Raw genomic sequence first — 8791 nt, 5'->3', positions numbered from 1 at the left:
GAATTTTCAATGGATTGTATCAATTTTAAGCATATGAATGATTTTACAAGTGAAATTATTGCAAACGAATTCGAAATGAGTTGAAATTTCTACAGCAGCAAGATGGGAATGTATGTAGCTTAATAGATGAGTTTTGCAGATTTTTACATTAAATTCATATTTAATCTTGATTTAACAATTAAATGACCAGATTGCCAAATTAACACAGAAACTACAAGAAATAGACATATAAATTCTATGAAATTTCTACAGAAATAAGATATCAATAAAATGAGCATGCGGTGAGAATTTCATAAATTATAAAGACTATTTACTACCGATTTGGGATTTTACAATTTTCAGACCAGATTAAGAATTAACACTACATCCCATATGAAAACATATCCAAATCACTCGAAAATTTTACAGTAACAAGAAATATGGAAGATAAGACTACTGTAAAAATTTTAAGAATTTTAAGGGTGATTTGATGTCAGTAACAAGTCTCACAAAATCTGATAATTTTCAAAGAAAGCATTAAATAATATACCAAATAAACTCCAAAAATCCTTAAAACTTCATGGTAAAATGAATCAGTACCATATTAATTTCCCACGAAATTGCATTAAATTTGGAATCTGTTTGGTATATAATTTAATTTTTCTTCGTCAAAAGATGTTTTTTTGAAGAGTTTTCTATTTTTAAAACACAATTTGCGGAAAAAATCAGAAAAATTCGGAAAAATACAGAAATATTTTGAGAAAAATGCACCTACCTGTGGTGAAGATCTTGCCGCCGCCGATCCGATCCGCCGTCTTTCGCTTTCTCTTAGAGGGAAGGATTGGGAGGTGATTGGGAGAGATAATGGAAGAAGAATATAGGGAAAGTGATTTGAGGGAGTGATTGGAAGAGATAATGGAAGAGAAAGAGATAATGGAAGGTAAATCTCCTTTTTTTCTCCTCTTCTTTATGGATGGGAAGGAAGATATATATAGGGAGAGAAAGAGAGAGAGAGAGATGTGTTGGTGGAGAGCTCATCATGTTGTCCCTCTTAGTGGAGAATCCATCATCATTCTTCTTAGTGGAGGGCCCATCATGTTTCTTAGTGGAGAATCCATCATCATTCTTCTTAGTGGAGGGCCCATCATGTTTCTTAGTGGAGAATCCATCATCATTCTTCTTAGTGGAGGGCCCATCATGTTTCTTAGTGGAGAATCCATCATCATTCTTCTTAGTGGAGGGCCCATCATGTTTCTTAGTGGAGAATCCATCATTATTGTTCTTAGTGGAGGGCCCATCATGTTTCTTAGTGGAGAATCCATCATCATTCTTCTTAGTGGAGGGCCCATCATGTTTCTTAGTGGAGAATCCATCATCATTCTTCTTAGTGGAGGGCCCATCATGTTTCTTAGTGGAGAATCCATCATCATTCTTCTTAGTGGAGGGCCTATCATGTTTCTTAGTGGAGAATCCATCATCATTCTTCTTAGTGGAGGGCCCATCATGTTTCTTAGTGGAGAATCCATCATCATTCTTCTTAGTGGAGGGCCCATCATGTTTCTTTAGTGGAGAATCCATCATTATTGTTCTTCATAAGAGGCCTCACAAGAGGCCCTACTGAGGCCCCACAATGTGGGCCCCACAACGCGGGCCCCACAACGTGGGCCCCACAATGTGGGCCCTCGGTTGATTCAAATTTTAAACAAATGTTCAATGCGGGCCCACCAAACGGGTCCAAATTCTCCCTCGCTTGGATTCTTATGAATAATCTCTCTCAACCTCTCACGGAAAAATGCGAAACATGGCGGAAATGATCGGATGGGGTTTCTCCCAAGCATAGCGAACTTGGGTCCGGTCAAAATGGGGTGTCTACAGATGCCCCTCTTTGGCAGAGCGTGTGTAACACGCGAATGGAAAAGCTGAACAGACGACACATTTTGACTGACCCGAAAGCAAAGCAAATTTTTGGGTTTTCAGTTTTAAAACGATATTCACAAAGATAAAACTCTACCAACAATAGGGAGATAGCCTCTCACCGACTCTTAACTCGGCAACTAAGACATCTCAAAGAGATAGTCTCTCCCTAATACTCATGACTCAACTATCTAAACTAGATAACAAAAACGAACGAACAATTATAAAAACACAAACACACATACACTGTTTTTATTAGGCTAAACCAAAGTAGACATAACCTCTGCTCAAAGAGCAGAAACCAAACAGACAAACCAATTACTTCAGTCGCTCAAAGAGTTTTCATTTTTCATTTTTTTTTTTTAAAAAAAAAATTTTTAGAAACCTGCAAAATAGGCCAAAGACCAATGTATTGAAACTTGTCCAAAACAAGTTCAAAACCAAACACTCAAAGAGTTTTTTTTTTTTTTTTTTTTATCAGGCTAAGTCAAAGTACACATAACAATTGCTCAAAGAGCACAAACCAAACAAACAAACCAATCACTTCAATTACTCAAAGAGCTTTCATTTTTTTTTTCTTAGAAACCACGTTGCAATTTGTCTAAGATAAGCACAAACTCAAACACTTAAAGAGTTTTTCCTTTTTAGAAACCTGCAAAAATAGGCCAAAGACCAATGTATTGAAACTCGTCCAAAACAAGTTCAAAACCAAACACTCAAAGAGTTTTTCCTTTTTAGAAACCTGCAAAAATAGGCCAAAGACCAATGTATTGAAACTCGTCCAAAACAAGTTCAAAACCAAACACTCAAAGAGTTTTTCCTTTTTAGAAACCTGCAAAAATAGGCCAAAGACCAATGTATTGAAACTCGTCCAAAACAAGTTCAAAACCAAACACTCAAAGAGTTTTTTTTTCTTTTTAGAAACCTGCAAAAATAGGCCAAAGACCAATGTATTGAAACTCGTCTAAAACAAGTTCAAAACCAAACACTCAAAGAGTTTTTTTTTTTTTTTTTAAATCATGCCGATCAGTCAAAGACTCGACCAATTATTAGGGTAATCGAATATTCAAGCTAAACTCAAACTTCTAATACCCGAGGCGAGACTAAGTCTCAAGCCCAGCGATAGTTATACAGATCATTGCTGAAAATAAATCTGTGTAACTATCCGAGTAACTCTGACTCCTCTCTTTCAAGGTAGCGAATCACTCCGGATCATGCGGTTCTGCTAAACAGTTCCACGTAAATCCAAATTCGTAGGTCCTGCTAAACAGTCCCCTACAAACCTCTTCGCAGATACACATGACTCCTAACACGTTAGGAAGCTGCACATTGCGGGACGATGATTAGGTAAGTCACCACTTGACATTACACTACTAATCATCTGGGTACTAAGTACCAGAGGCGAGACTAAGTCTCAAGCCTAGCGATAGTTATACAGATCATTACTGAAAATAAATCTGTTTAACTATCCGAGTAACTCTGACTCCTCTCTTTCAAGGTAGCGAATCACTCCGGATCACGCGGTTCTGCTAAACAGTTCCACATAAACCTAAATTCGTAGGTCCTGCTAAACAGTCCCCTACAAACCTCTTCGCAGATACACATGACTCCTAACTCGTTAAGAAGCTGCACATTGCGGAACGATGATTAGGTAAGTCACTACTTGACATTACACTACTAATCATCGGGGTACTAAATACCCGGGAGAAGGAAGAAAAGACCAATCCGTGTAACACAGGATCGGAAATATTTTCCTTATTAAAACATTTCAAAAAGACCAAACCGTGTAACACAGGTTCGATAATTTCCATCTCTATTAAAATCTTTCAAAATGACCAAACCGTGTAACACAGGTTCGGTAATTTCTATCTCTGTTAAAAACTTTCAAAACGACCAAACTGTGTAACACAGGTTCGGTAATTTCAAACTCTGTTAAAATCTTTCAAAAAGAATGAAGAATTTACCATCTTTGATCGATTTCACTAATGGGCCAGTCATCTCTTACCAAGAATAACTAGGAGCGCATGATCTTTGCTGAAAGCAAAACTCAAATAGATTGATGAGATTTTCAGGTGCTGACTCTCTTTAACAGGTGAGAAGCATTCTGATGAGGTTTGAAGGATGCAGGAGTAGATTTTATACTCTGCTGGGAATTAAAGTTTCTGAAACTGACTCCAAAAGAAACAATTGGATCAAGGAATTCAACTCAAAGAGTATGTTCAAGCTTCTCTGGTTTCTATTTGCTAAGAATAGATATCCCAGTTATCATTGTGTAATATCTTTTATGACGCAAGTCATAAAAGATGCCCCTAGTATGATGTGCTTCCATGACAAAGTCTTAAGAAGGCAGAACCAAGGTAAGTAGAAAAAATTTGAGTTTGCATGGGTTCTTTCTTTGGTATAGTGGTAAAACCAACTCTACAAAGGCTGAACGTAAGAATTCTTCATTTTGCTCAGTGTTTGAGGCTTTGATGTTTCAGGCAGGTCAGAATAAAAAATCTCTTGCCCTTCTTTGATTCTTAAACCAGGATCTACTTTGAATTTTCTTTTCACTTTGGAAGGTATACACCCATTCTCTCCAGTGCCAAACACTTTTGATTCTAAAAGAAAAACAATGATAAACCAGAAACAGACTTCTGATGACTCTTTCAAAGAAGACTTACAATATTCAAGGGACTTGACTAAATTTTGATTCACCCTTAGATAAAATGTGTTATTTTGTTATGGTAAGGTTAGCCACTCTTAGAGCACTCTCAAAAACTATGTCAAGATGACCTAATTTCCTCCATCGGGATCTCCGTCATGGTTGTTACCCCTTTCGGATTGCTCGGTCTTAATGCCCCTAGTTTAAAAAGGTGTCAAAATAAGTCTCGCTGACACTACTCGGATTCCAGGATTCTGCCCTGTGCAGAGGTGGCTTCTCCGTCTCCCTGATTTCTCTCTTCAAAAGAAGTCATAACTTTTGCTTTCCAAGCTTTCAGTCTGAAAGACCACTTATCTCAACTTTTGCTTGTACTCAAACTTGGGAATTCTACGTAACTGAGGAACTCCTTCTGCTTCTATTCAACTCAACTGTTCATGTGAAGTCTTTGTCCTTGACTGGATTACCTCTTCAAGTTTTCAATCCAGCAGACCACTACCCTGACTTTTTGCATAAGCTAACTCTTTTGGCTGTTAACTTAGCAAATGTATATCTCTAGGCCGCCCTTTCGGGTTTTCAACCTAGTGGGTCTTCAGACTCTCATTCTTTTCTTTCTGTTTTTCTTTTCATTCGCCTCGAACCTTTGCTTGTTTCACCAGAAGGACTTTCTAGGTGGGCTTGGGTTCGAAAGGGTTGAATACCTAAGGTTCTAAAGATTTGAACCGAATCTGGTCTAGCCAGACTACCTACGTACCCCAAAGATGGAGGATCAGATCCGCGTAGTTCGCTTTGGGATTTTTCAAAGAATGGTTTAGCATTTAGCTTCAAAATTTTCAAAGGGGATTTTATCCCAAGGTTTGACCGAACTTGAATTAATCAAGTTGCCTACGTACCCCTGAAGAAATGGGGATCAGGTCCGACGTAGTTCGGGTGCATAAATGCCCCGGGTTTATAATGTGTTTGAAAAGAAGTTGTTTTAATTTTGCTTTTGGCCCAAAGGGTTTACAAATGGATTTTAAAACATTAGGATTTTGGCTATAAAAGCTCAAACGATCAAGGATGGCCTCCTGATGTATTTGATGTACAAGCCCTTTTGTTTAAGGTTCAAAGCCTTTGAAATTTTTTTTTTTTTTTTTTTTTTTTGAGGAGTCTGGTGGTTTTCTGGCAAAACTTCAACCACTGTGCTCCACTCCCGTCTCAAAGATCTTGAATTTATGCTCAAGATTCCACAACTCTGTCTGAAAATCTTCTCTCAATATCTCATCAGCTCCACAGGATGCCTGACGCTTATCTCTTTAAAATTTTATTCCTCAACTGGATGTCTAAAGCAGATGAAGTCTTGCTTTGATCAACGACAGGGCATTCCCCTGGTTTATCCTTATAGGATCAAGCAAAACTACCTCAAACCCCTCTAAACAGGTTTATCAATTCTTTGCGCTCCTTAGGAGATAAAGTTTTTCCAATCCATCCATCCCGAGTTTCGGATTTCGATACCACTATCAATGGCTTTGATTTCTTCTTTAAGTGGCTATGCTCGACGCTCTTCCTCTCGTTCGACCATCTTTCAGATCTCGAGGTGAATTTCGTCTGCATTCTCATCCGAGAAGGGGGTCTTTAGTTGTTTAAACATTAGATCTAAGAGTGAATCATAGAGTATCAAAGATACGAAATCAACAATTTTATTGAATTGAAGACTGTAAGTACATTGATGATTTTTGACACACCTCAATGGGCTCTTCAACAGTTCTGATAGAAAACAGAATACTGACTCTGTATAAGAAAGATTGACAGACATGACTTCATTTTTTTTTTTAACATCTACGTAACTGAACTTTTTCAACTTAGAGAGAAGAAAGTTGATGTACACTCAATGAAAGACAAATCTAAAGATACAGGACACTTCTTCAAAGGTAGTGAACTGACACTGAAAGCTTATAGGTGATACACCTTTCCTCATGATAATGATAACTATAAAGTTCAATCCCGGAGTAGAAATCACAGAAAAGGCAACTCCACAAGGTCTAGGTTAAATGGGGCAACAAAAGGCTTATGTTGACAATGTGGGTAAAACAATAGACTGCCTGGATCAAGTATGATTAGAAATAGTCAGTCTTTAGAAAAAATGGTCTTTCGCTAAATATAGACTCTTGACTTGGAAGCACACACACTAGATCAATAGTCATGGGATAAAGATTCTGAACAAACAGAGAAAAGAGTAATCTTGAAATACACCAAAGGGTATTTTATTCTAAAAATCAAAGAAATATTGTCTATGAAGGTCAAAGCGAAATAGACAGTGATATTATGACCTACATCAACAGGGTTTCAATGAATTCTCAATCCACACCTTGAAGTCTCATTTGAGTATAACTGCTCTTCTTTTTGGGAATGAAAGAGTCAGGAACGATAAACATCCATAATCAAAATAAATTTCGATCTCAGCAATGATCATGCACTCAAAGAATACAGGTAAGATCAAACTTTTCCATTAATGATTTCGATATGATCCAAGGGTAAAAGATATATGATAGGTAAACATGGATCAAAAAATCAATGGCTCAGATAATAGACCATGGCCATAAGAATGACAAAAGTAGGGTCAAAGACCAGATCTAAAATCTGAATGATGGATATCAACAACTGTACGATCAATATGAGATGAAATGATAGACCATGGTCATAAGGACAGCAAACGAGCTATCGGCCAGATCTCAAGACAAAACGGGTAAGGATTTAATCCTACTGAATGATGTATACATGAAAATCAAGACAAGGCAGACTGACTCCAAAGGATAGCAATCATGCTTAACATGCTTTTGGATAAAATCCAGCAGCATAACGGCTATACGAGGAGGTCAAGGTCCAGACTAAGTAAACAGACTCTAAAGAGTAGCCGTCATGCTCAAAATGTTCTGGATAAAATCCGGCAGTATAACGACTATACAAGGGATCACCCTAGCTCAATCGAAAGGTATGAATAACGGTTACTAGAGAAGGGTGATCAACAGATGGACTAACCAAAGGTGAGAATATACAACAATGGGTCAAACCCTATAATCAACAGATCAAGGGCTAAACTCGGCCAAGGTAATGACGGTCAAAATCCACTGACTAGATCTAGATCTAAATTCGGAATGGATATAACCGACTGAAAGGAATAAGGAATCTCTGACTAAGAGGAGAACCATAATATACATAATCAGTATATATAAGTAAATACACATACACACAAATCCTAACCAGGGGCACCAGCCCTAATTCTAATCTAACGGAGTCAAGGAAGTCTCGACTCAAGACAGACTGGTGAGTGTACTAGGACAGTGTTGTAGCAATGTAAAAATGAGCTACCCTAGTCTACAAATGGGGCAAAGCTCCTCTAGGCTCCACATGTGTAAGCAACAGATGTTCGACCCTATATGAATGCAATATACACACGGGTACTCCCTAGTTGGGCTTCACTAGGTCAGTAAGTATATATATAATATATATAAAATAAAGTAGGGCTCCGGACTCAATCTAATGGGTACTATGCGTATGAAACATACTTAATATGCTGCAGCGCTGGCGCATAGCTTGGAAATAGATTCAACAGTACCATCAGGATGTAATAACATCCCAGTCAGGCACGCATTGAATCTATCCCATGGAGCCAATAATGAAAAACAATGAAAAACAATAAAAGAAATAAAAAAATATGACAATGCATGATGTGCAGTGTGTGAATCCTTTGTTTTAATTACGCACCTACCTGGTGCCCCTGGATTCTAACGATAGAGTTCCCATTTAAAATGATTTTAGCTCAAATTTCTCCAAAGTTAATAAAAATGGCATTTTTAAAGAGTTAGGCAATGTTTCAAGAACTCCCCAGCAGAGTCGCCAGCCTGTGGAATCCGATCCGGAGAGGACGAGTGCGGCGAGGGACGCGAGGTCCCCACAGCAATCCTCTAAGATCTCCACAATGTGAAGGAGAGCTCTGCCAAGGAACTCTCGAAACGGATGCCACCCTCACAGCATAGCACGAGTGGCGATACAAAACGAATGAGATACATCCTGATCAGGAGCCAGGGCTCGAAACCGAGATGTACCTAAAAAGAACTCAGAGTCGCCATCCATGGATAGGCCATGGAACCCTAAAATCAAATCCTCTGTACAATGGATAACCAGAAATATATATGGGTTCGTGCCTGGTTACGAATGGGGAAGGTCTGAGAGCACCCCCAATTCGCCCGAGTGCAAGCACTTGGTCTCTTATGCCAT

This window comes from Tasmannia lanceolata, unplaced genomic scaffold (genome assembly GCF_043159265.1).
Source record: "Tasmannia lanceolata isolate RefF3 unplaced genomic scaffold, GAP_Taslan_0.1 ptg000015l, whole genome shotgun sequence".
In the NCBI taxonomy this organism is placed as follows: Eukaryota; Viridiplantae; Streptophyta; class Magnoliopsida; order Canellales; family Winteraceae; genus Tasmannia; species Tasmannia lanceolata.
This window is presented reverse-complemented; position numbering follows the sequence as displayed.